Raw genomic sequence first — 11,147 nt, 5'->3', positions numbered from 1 at the left:
TCAAAATGTCCTGCCAACAGGGCCAAGGAAGGATGAGGTTTGGTAATCCACGTCATTGTTATTGTTCACTGGGTCTATTTAAGGGTGAACGGAATAAACGGGGTATCCCTTTTCCCTCAACTGCATACAAGTTGTGTTGTGCCTCTTATTATTCCACAACAAAGGTTCACGACAGGAGAGAGAGGTATATAGTCCACTTTGTGTCAAAAAGGTATTTATGACATGTCTTGATTGATTTATGACCCCCTGTCATAAAAGTTTATGACATGCCCCTCCCCCCACCCCCACCCGTACAACATCAAAGCGTTTTCACACCTATGTGACGAAGATCAAAGCGTTTTCACACCTACGTGACATGTTTATGACATGGCAATAAAACAATAAAAGTTTATGACGGGCCAATAAAACAATAAAACATCAAAGCGTTTTCACACCTCTGCTCCGCCATGTTGAATTAAATAGGGGTTGGGGGGAAAAAGAGTCTCCTTCTCTCAATCAAGTTCCAGATGACAGTAGAATGTCGTGAGTACAGCGGATGGTTTTTCGGGTATCTGTGGAAAGGGGGTGGAGATTGAGGAAGCATAGCCTGCCTCCTGAGGCCCCCCATGTCCTGGAGACAAGTCAGGGCATGTTTGTTGGTTTGTTTTTTTTTTAAATCAAATAAGGTCTCTGCTTTAGTATTTGAATGCTTACAGTATACCGGCAATGTGTTTGGAAATTAAATAAATAAAAAAAGCGTATTGTGCTTACGACCCCTGCTGAGAGAATGGCATGATTATACATTATACAACAAATGGAGCATCCTGTCCTATCAGGCACATACGCATATCTAACTGAAAGAACCTTTAAAATTGCTGCTAGTGATGTATTTGTGAAATGTGTAACTGAAGTAGCATCATATCAGTACTTCTGTAGGATTTCATACAGAATGCACGGGTAGCATGCATATTGTGTCATTACCAACCCCTTGAACGCCGTGTTCTAACTGTAATAAAAAGAAAAAAATGAAGAAAGAATTAAAAGAGAAGTCAAAATGAATAGTAAACATATGTACTAATTAACTGTGATTAAAAAGGACACAATGAAAATAATAAATAGAACTCAAACAAAACATCATATCTGGACAACTAGACAATGAATAACAATAATAACAACCTCTAACCAATCTTTCCGGGTGCATTAAGCGCCAATATATACATAATGATAATAAATATGATATTGGTCATATGTAAACAGTATATGTGTGTCTTTCTGTTAGCCAACATACAGTATGTACAGTATTTGCATCCACTTTAGGGGGAGGAATTGGCCCTGTAATGTCAAATGTATGCATCAGGACAATCAGGTTTGCTAATGACCAACATTCACACTTTTCAATCAAGACACTCCTTTGTAGGAAAGGCTTTCTTGTATTTGGGTACTTGCAGTATACTGGTACTGTGTTGGAAATAAATAAATAAATAGAATATAGTACATTCTTGTATTTGGGTACTTGCAGTATACTGGTACTGCGTTTGAAATAAATAAATAAATAGAATATAGTACATTCTTGTATTTGGGTACTTGGAGATGATTGGAATGATCCACAGTTGATAAGTCATGGGGGGTGATAAGACAGTTGTCCCAAGGTTTCCTGTTTTTTTTACAGCTTCTTGACTCTGTGGTATATCAGCTTTATTTGCTTTCATGTATAAAGTCTGTTTTAACGCCAAGGGGTCAAGCTGGTAGCTGTGATTTTTCAACAGTAATTCTATCAGCTGGTTGGGGGAGTGGTCTAGATGCAGGAGGGAGTGGCCTAGATGTACGTTTGTACGTTACTCTTGAAGAAACAAGGCTGGTGGATGGACGGCTGACAGGTTATCATGATATTTTCTTAAAAAATATAAATTTTAACAAAATAGCTGTAGTAGAAAGACTGGTAACTGTTCTAGACTTTTTATTTTTATTAAAAGAGCCCAAATAGTTGCAAGTTGTAAGTCTACCTTCCTTTAGTCATTCATAACACTAGAGTGCTGATTAAAAGATAAGACACTGCCGGGATAGCATGGCTATGCTAGGAAAGCTCTAGGAGTGCAATACATCATGCTCAGAGGATGATGTCACAATGCAAAACATTTTAACATAAGAAAGCAGACCAAATGCATGTATAAAGTCTGTTCTGTTTTTTAATTGTAAGAGCTGGTTGGGGGGAGTGGTCTAGATGCAGGAGGGAGTGGCCTAGATGTATCATTTGTACTTTGCTATTGAAGAAACAAGGCTGGTGGATGGACGGCTGACAGGTAATCATGATATTTTTTAAGAAAATATAATTTTTAACAAAATAGCTGTAGTAGAAAGACTGGCATCTAAGGTTGTAATGTTTTGAGTGTTTTAGTAGTATTATTTCTGTTGTTTCAATGGGACTGTGGTAAAAAAGTGTTTTCAGTGTTTTGACTGTCTTTGCAATTGGCTGATTTAAATGGTTTGAATGGGGACGTGTGAGCTAAGGATGCAATGTTTTGACTGTTTTAGCAGTATTATTATTATGGTGTTTATATTGTTTCAATGGGAAAACTCCATGTTTGAGACACACAGACAGGCCGGAGGGGGCGGTATTGGGGGCCCCAGTCACACATGCTGAGACACACCCAGATAAGGCCGGAGGATGTCTTGGGGGTGGTGGGGGTGGAGGGGGGTCGTTAGGAAAGGAGGGGTATGGGAATGGGGGCTTCCCCCACACGCAGCCGGAAGAAAACACAGTCACGTGGGAATGATTTTATGATTGTTTGTTTGTTTTATGCTTCCAGGTCAGACCAGAGTGTTTTCCCAAAGGTCCTGGGGTCATCAACATGTTTTCTGGCCTTCATGTTGTTTTACTTCAGCAGTGGTCTCTCATCATGTTAAAAAGTGTATTTAGAAGGTGGGGAACGGGTTTTCTAGGTCTCATTTTCTCTTATTATGTTTACTACATTGGGTAATAGGAGTGTAAAGGTGACTATAGGGGTGTTATTTCATGTCTAGAGGGCTCTAATCATGTTAAAAAGCATATTTAGAAAGTCCTAAACAGGTTTTCTATGATGCAACTATTAAAATATTCCATTTATTAACATTGAATGCTCCAGTATATGGTGGGGGGTGTGGTCCAAATGAACCGCCATCAACGAGGGAGGAGTCTATTTGCTAATTGTATGCTAAAAACTGGCTGCCATTACTGAAATCAGCCATCTTGGTTTAGGAAACGTCAAGTTGTGATCAGATAAATCCAGCAATGTCATGTATTGGGAGAGAATGGCTGTAATTCGGTGGTCATGAGCCTGCTAAGAGTTGGACTGACCAACAGGAAACCAGAGTCCTGTGTCCCGCAGGTCGGCATTGAGAGTCTTCCGGGTCACACCGGGCTCCACCGTCACATCAAAATCCTCCTGGTGCAGGTACACAATGTGATCCATCTTCCTCAGACTGAAGCAGACGCCTCACCTTCACTGCTCCGACCCCTCCCTCCAGGCCGCTTCCGCTACCAAACGGGATGATGGGAAGGCATCGGCTATGGCGGACTTTGGACCAGGCCGCTGACTTCCTCCACACAACGTGGAAAAACCACCACATCCGGCGGACGGCATCTGGACAGCATTTTATCAAAGGTCGTAGCTTTTCTTAGAATGGGGAGTGTGGCGCTCACCTGTGCACGGATTCATCTTTGCCGTGTCGCCCTCTGACAGCAGATCCCACCGACACGCCATCCTCTCCGCATATTGATCGGAATTGACAAAGTGCACCGTCCAGGGTGGCGCCCTGTGTGGACACACACACACACACACACACACACACACACACACACACACACACACACACACGTCATGTCTACATCCAAAGTGCACACCTCAAACTCCTCTAATAATGTTAAAAAGGCATACTTAGAAGGTGGTAAACAGGTTTTCTGTGTGTTATTTTCCCTCATTGGGTCTCCTGTATCGGTGATAGGAGAGGAAACATGATTATGGTGTGCTAGTTCATGTCTACAAGCCTCTAATCATGTAAAAAGTGTGTTTGGAAGTTGGTAAACAGGTGTTCTATGTCTTATTTTCTCTCATTATGTCTACTGTATTGGGTACTAGGAGTGTAAAGGTGACTATGGGGTGTTATTTCATGTCTGGAGGGCTCTAATCATGTTAAACAAGCATATTCAGGTTGGCTGCACGGTGGTCTAGTGCAGTGTTTTTCATCACTGTGCCGTGGCACACTAGTGTGCCGTGGGAAAGTATCCAATTTCACCTAATTATTATTCGCAAATATTGTGCCGTTGCCGAGTGTCTGTGCTGTCGAGTAGTGATCGGCAGAGTAGCCATGTAATACACTTCCATATCAGTAGGTGGCAGCAGGTAGCTAACTCCTTTGTACAGGCTAAAGAACCAATGCATGGATGTCAGATGGCGATGACAGCGGCATTGTGGCGAGCCAAACAGTCATGGACAAGTTTTTGAAAAGGAAAGATGCTAACTCTGAACTGCACCCTGGGAAAAATTCGGACTCAGATGAAGGCTCAAGTATGAGTGGAGGTCAAAAGAAAGCAAAGACGGCTAGCTGAAGCAAAATCTCTTGCACGAGGCAACACTAGCTGTCTTTCATTTGGATTTACTTTCACTGGGGATGCAAGGAAACGACTACGTTGTGCTTGGTGTGTGGCGAAAGATATCCAACAATGCTCTGGTCCCAAGTAAGCTTAAACACCATCTCCACAAGAGCCTGAGAGTTGTTGAGGAAGAGCGTCGTGTGTGCCTTTCTTCGATTCCTGCCAGGATATTAGCTCTGTTTCATCAAACAGGCCAGGTTTCACACTGAGTGAGGAGAAATGTGAATGACTCTAAAATTCTTTTTATCTTTGTTTATGATTCCTAGACTGACAACTTTATCTTATCAATGTAGGCTACAGAGTTCATTTGTTGGTATCTTCTGCTAGTGGTGTGCCTCGTGGTTTTTTCAATCAAAACATGTACATACCAGCACGTGTGCTACTGTACCTGGCAGTGAACAAGTCCGCACGAGAAGGTCAGGCGGCGCCAAGCACATTTTCAAAACGTACTTTTTTAGCGTTGCAAACATGACACTTGAACTCAAGCCCACCAAAGTATGCCCTCTAAAAAGCACAAGAAAGCACTTACTCTGGCCAGGATTTCTGTTGTCATGACAGAAGAATCTTTCACCACCGCCGACATGATTTAGACGTGCTGGAATAACAACTTTTACTACAGGTCATCGTGAGCACTTCCGTTGGCATACTTAAAATAATTATCCGAAAACGCAGTCGGAAAACACACACACAACACTTCGGAGCACACGACAAAACTGACGGGTTAAAAAGACGGATTTTTGAGAGATAAGGCAAAACTGTTTTGTGTTATCTGGAAAAAGTGTTGGTTTCCGTTAAGAGCGTTGCACAGCCGCTACTTCCGTTTTTACAGCGGATGTTTGCGTAGAGACTTCAAATTAAGAGCAACACATTGTTCAAGTTTGCGAGTGTTTCCTTGTAGGACAAGCAGTGCACACAAGTGAAAGAATCCCACGTATGGCTAATCAGTGTACTAACGTACCAGTACCAGTACTCAAAGAGACGTGTTTCCAGCAACACTAGCTGGGACTGGACGTTCGTATTTTATTTTCAAAAGACAAACAGAATAACCATCACGTAATTGAAAACGTGTTGCTATAGTTACAGTATCCCTTTATACCTCTACATTTGTACAGGAATGGATGGAAAATGTTGAAGATGAATGACGCATTTCCACCCGACTTTCGCAATGTGGACTTAATCTGTGACCGGAAGTGTCTCCTGTACCTTATTCGGCAATATATTTTCTCCATGTCCCCTCGGGGACTTCGGACAACCACGTTCTCTCTATATATGTACATATTCTTCTTCTGAAAAGTATTTCCAAACATAATTTGTATGTTTGGTCCAGTTATTTGGCGTTCCTCTCACCCTTTTATTTGAAAGCTAGTCTTCCCGATTCCGGTTGTGTCCTCCTTCGCACCTGCGCACTTGACTCTTTAGACCCCGCGGCGTGAAAAATACATCCTGGCTGGGCGTCACGTGACGCCATATTTACGAAAGTAACAGGTAGCCATCACTTTGTTCGAAAATGCTCCATTTCTCCTTATAATTACGAGTAGTTTTGAGGGAGTTAGTAAGTTAATAACTTGTTGTTAGGGAATGAATAGTAAGAACACTATCATTCACACTATCGTGTCCGCTGCTTGCTACTTTAGCCTCTCAGCTCAATGATTTTTGACTGGAAAGTCCTAATTGAACTAAAAGCTTTGTCAGTGTGACTGATATAACAAACAAGGAGTATAAGTCAACTGCAACTTAGCATCTGTTGTCCGTAGAGATCTATCACATTGAAACAGTTCTGAGAATAATCTAAAGCAGGGGTGTCCAAAGCTTTTATCACGTGAAAAATGAAAGGATAGAAGATATGCTAAGAAGTTATATGTCATGCTCTGTGTGCTGCTCTGCTGCCCTCTGTCGGTCATGTTGTCGCAGCACACCATCCAGACTACCGGGAGGAACAACCGAGGGTGTCTGCAGGATTTTGGAGCGACTAAAACAGGTTGTTTTCTTGTTTTTCACTCAACTTTCATGAATAAAACCGAACGTGGTATAATTGGGTGCAGATGAACGGAATGCTTGCAAATAATGACGTCATATAATAGCATATTTAACGGTCTCTACGCCAGGGGTGTCCAAACTTTTGAAAGGAAGGATGAAAGAAAATATATATTACCAATATATCAATATTCCCACTGAGAGCTTTATGCTACTAAAATGACCGTTTTTCCTCATAATATTAGAGGTTTGTTGCTGTCAAAATTGAGGCTTGTTTCTTGTTAGAATACAATTGTTCCTTTCCTCTTAATATTTTGACTTTATTTTCATAACATTTCCCTTTCTTCTTTTGATTTATTAAATAACATTTTCCAACTATTTCAACTTTGTTCTTGTAATTTTTTTCTCCTCATAATGATGACTTTATCTGAAATGTATTTGAGAGGAAGCTCTCCAAGTACGCAGGACTGGTCAGCGACTGCCAGCAGGCCGGCTGGAGAACAAGGTGTGAGCGAGGACTGAACCAGCCACACGTGGTCTTGGCAGACACGATGAGGGCCAGTATTGTTTGAGAACCAATGAGGATAATAATCTACATTGGCATACGCTGTCATGGACCCTCACTGGGATTCAAGTGCTGACGGCGTTCAACAAATCAAGCCTTACGTTATCCATGAGTGCCAAGTAGTATGTGAGCTCCTGATTGGCTGAAGTGCAGCCTTCATAGTTCCAGCGTGTAGCCGTGCCAGCTGTACTTGTCTCGCTCTGTTTATGTCGGGGGTGTCCCAGGATGTTTACAATCATTTCAAACATGCTTCGACACACGTGGAAGCCTTTTCTAGTGACATGACAACTTGTTGCTGTACTTTCCCACTTTTGCTGAGTTGTGTTTCTTTCTGCAATGAGCCCATTAGCTTCTGTGTGGCCTTGTACAAACCCTGACACACACCCTCCAAAAAGTTCTACTTTGGTCTCGTCACACCACACAGTATTTTCCCAAAGGTCTCGGGGATCATCAAGATGTTTTCTGGCAAAATGGACACCGGGTGGTTTTCGTCTCGGAACTCTGCCATGCGGGCCGTTTTTGCCCACCCAGTGTCTTTCTTATGGTGGAGTCATGAACTCTGACCTTAACTGAGGCGAGCGAGGCCTGCAGTTCTTTGGACGTTGTCGTGGGGTCTTTTGCGACCGCTCGGGTGAGCTGTCTTTTTGTCTCACCCCCCCCTTCTTGTTGTTGCATATTGTATCTCTACTAAAACCTAAAAAATTATCATTCTAGACATTTTTCAACTGGTCTAACATTTGGATCAAGAGTGTACTTCCTGTTTTTCAATGCTAATAATAATAATGATATTATTAATAATAATAATAATAATAATAATAATAATAATATATTGGGTTTTATATCGCGCTTTTCAAGGCTTCGCAATGAAGTGAAGCCTTTATTCTTCCACCCCTCAGTCACACACTGGTGGTGGTAAGCTACGTCTGTACCACAGCTGCCCTGGGGTAGCCTGTTGGAAACGTGGCTGCCGATTCGCTCCAACGGCCTCTCCGACCACCACCAAACATTCATTCATTCATATGCCAGTGTGGGCACCACTGGAGGCAGGGGGGGTGAACCTTCCGGATTCTGGACGACCCCCTCTACCTCCTGAGTCACTGCCGCCTTCCAAAAATATTTTGTTGTTATATTTTTTTAATAATAATATCATCTTGTAATATAAATATATAATAATAATAAAATCTTATTTAGCATAACAACAAATATAAACACAAAGCTTTGTGTTATTATGAGTTATGTGCAGGGGTGTCCCGAGATTGGGCCTACGAGATTCTCGATTCTCTGGCTAAATATACTCATCTCATTCAATAACAATGACTATGACACTGTTTCTGTTGCTGTCTTTCGTGCTTTCCCCTGGATTAGTGTTTCACAGTTATGGTGGTGTACCTGACCAGGTGCCTCGTCCACCCCTGTGCCTGCCAAGTTCTGTCACAGACACTGGGTCATTGGCTCTTTTTAATTTGCCGAATCTGTCACTGTTACTATTTTATGGATTACTTCAAAATGATTTTAATCAGCTCTGTTTATGGTGCTCTTTTGTCTTAAAAACCTGTTTTACCTTCACTGAAGATACACCTCTTAAGCTTGTGAGGCCAAATAATGTCATTGTGGCATCATGTATTACTAGGAAAAAAACTTCTTATCTTATTTTGCTTTTACTCTTGCTCTCAGGCAATGTCCAGCCAAATCCAGGGCCAGGCCTGAATAACATTAGCACTCCCGATGAATTTAAGGCTCAATCCGGCCTTGGTCTATTACATTTAAATGTAAGAAGTCTGGTGCCTAAACTGGATCTTGTCAAAATTTGGGTCCAATCGACTAATACAGATATCATTTTTTTTTTGTCAGAGTCTTGGCTCACTAAATCAATAACGGACAAAGATATTGCAATTAGTTGGTATAATGTCTTTCGATGCGATCGCCCAAGGAAAGGTGGTGGTGTAGCTATTTATACTAAAAATAAATACAGTCAAAGCTGTCTTAGCGGCCACCTTTATAGTAGGGCCACCTGCCTATAGCAGCCACTGAAAAATCCCCCCCAGCAAATTTACATGTTATAGACCCTGTGTATAGCAGTCACCTGTCCAACGCAGCCAGCAGCCACCCATTTTGTCTCCCTTGGTCAATATCTGACCGCATATAGCGGCCAAATTACCAACTCAAGTAGAAGCTTCATGCACGAAAAAGTTTTGTTTTTCAATCAATGAAGCCGTCGTGTGTAGACTTTAATTACTGAGTCCTAGCTCAGTCACAATCATTCACAAGATCCACACAAACTGTCAGTTGTTCCACATAAAAAAGCCGTCTTCTTTTGAGTTTGCTATTTCCTGGTCAAACATGTAACTTTAAGAGCATTTGCACCAAAACATTACCGCAAAGTAGGCTGGGAACAGGACGTGCTCCCAGCGACGCTACAATAAAAAAAAAAACGCCGGGAGCAAAACTGAGTTTGGTTGTACTTACAGTAACTGAAGTATTTTATCAGTTATCAGTTATTATTAAGCCTCTAGCTTTCTTTTAGTAAGTAAAAACCTTGGCTATGATTGCACTACATTGTCATGTAGACCTACAAAGTACACTTGGAAGAACAAGAGGTGAATAAATGTATTGCAACTGATGTGAAACTGATGAGGGGTAGGATTAAATAAGCTTTGCTTCTTCTTACTCCTTTTTGGACATGCAAAATTGTGAATTGTACTATGTGATGTGCTGCTGTTTGACTCATATGCATGTTCAGGATTAAAACCATGAACCATGATAATAACAAGCCTAGTAGTGCTCTACAACTTTTATCAGCAGTCCGCAGTGCCCTCTACTGGTCAACATTATTATTATTATTTTTTTCCCTTTTTTCCTCTACTGGTCAACATTCAAACTGGACGCCAACCTGTCTATAGAGGCCACCTGTCTATAGCGGCCACTTTTGCAGACTCCCTCTAGTGGCCGCTACAGACAAGTTTGACTGTATAACGTTACCCTGCTATCCTCCCTCTCGAGAACTAAACAATTCAAAGTCCTTGCCCTGAGGTTGAATTTTGCACTTGGTCAGACTCTCACTATCATAGGGTGCTATAGGCCGCCCTCTGCATCTCCTGACGCTCTATCCTCACTCCAATCGTTTGTAGCTGGGTTAAACATCAGTGAGCTGCTTTTGGTCGGAGATTTAAATCTCGACTGGTTAACTTCATCATCAGACAACCTTAAATTGCTTTGTGACACTCTAAATCTGACGCAACTTGTAAATTCTCCAACCCGCCCAAACAGTAAAAATCATTTGAAATCATCTTTAATTGATCTGATTTTAACAAATACCCCCCATAAGTACACAAGTGTAGATGTATTTGCAAATGATCTCAGTGATCACTGTGCCACCGCAGCAACAAGAAATATTAAAACCCCCAAATCTAAGCCACATATTCTCTTGAAAAGAGATTCTAAAAATTTTTGTGTGCAAGCTTTTCGGCATGACTTGGCCGCATTTAAATGGAGCAGAATCTCCTTATTCAACGATGCTGAGCTGGCCTTGAATTATTTTTACGATGAGTTCAGTCGCATCATAAATAGGCATGCTCCCATCTGAAAATTTAGGGTGAAGGGACGAAAAAATCCCTGGTTTTCATCTGATTTAGGAAACCTTCTCAAGGATAGGGACGCTGCCTGGGCAAGGGCTCGAAAAACTAAATCAGAGGCAGATTGGTTCAGTTTTCGGCAACTTTGAAACAAATGTACTTTTTTAATCAAAAAAGCTAAATCTGACTTTTATTTGACTGAATCAACAAAATATCTAAAAGATCCCAAAAAATTTTGGCAGGTCATAAAATCAACTAATCTTGAAAGGACTAGTGACCTGCCAACTTCTCTGATTTCTGATTCAGGACCCGTGTCTGATAAGAAAGCCATCTTAAATTGTTTTAATGATCATTTTATTTCTGCTGGCTCCTTGTTTGAGTCCTTACATCCCGAGCTGTCGAAAGCTGATCCAGCCTATGTAAACTC

The 11,147-nt window shown here is 41.5% G+C and overlaps 1 long non-coding RNA gene across 1 annotated transcript; it reads right to left on the bottom strand.

Annotated features, from left to right (window-relative positions):
• Positions 1-2,408: 2,408 nt before the first annotated feature.
• Positions 2,409-6,301, bottom strand: LOC129172878 (uncharacterized). Its single transcript, XR_008567117.1, has 4 exons — positions 5,139-6,301; positions 3,894-3,945; positions 3,659-3,771; positions 2,409-3,599 (listed from the first exon to the last, which is right to left on the bottom strand). It is a non-coding gene; the product is annotated as an uncharacterized LOC129172878 (long non-coding RNA).
• Positions 6,302-11,147: the final 4,846 nt, after the last annotated feature.

This window comes from Dunckerocampus dactyliophorus, chromosome 20, assembly GCF_027744805.1.
Source record: "Dunckerocampus dactyliophorus isolate RoL2022-P2 chromosome 20, RoL_Ddac_1.1, whole genome shotgun sequence".
NCBI lineage: Eukaryota > Metazoa > Chordata > Actinopteri > Syngnathiformes > Syngnathidae > Dunckerocampus > Dunckerocampus dactyliophorus.
Note: the sequence above shows the minus strand (reverse complement) of the source record. Positions and strands in the feature narration are given on the sequence as shown.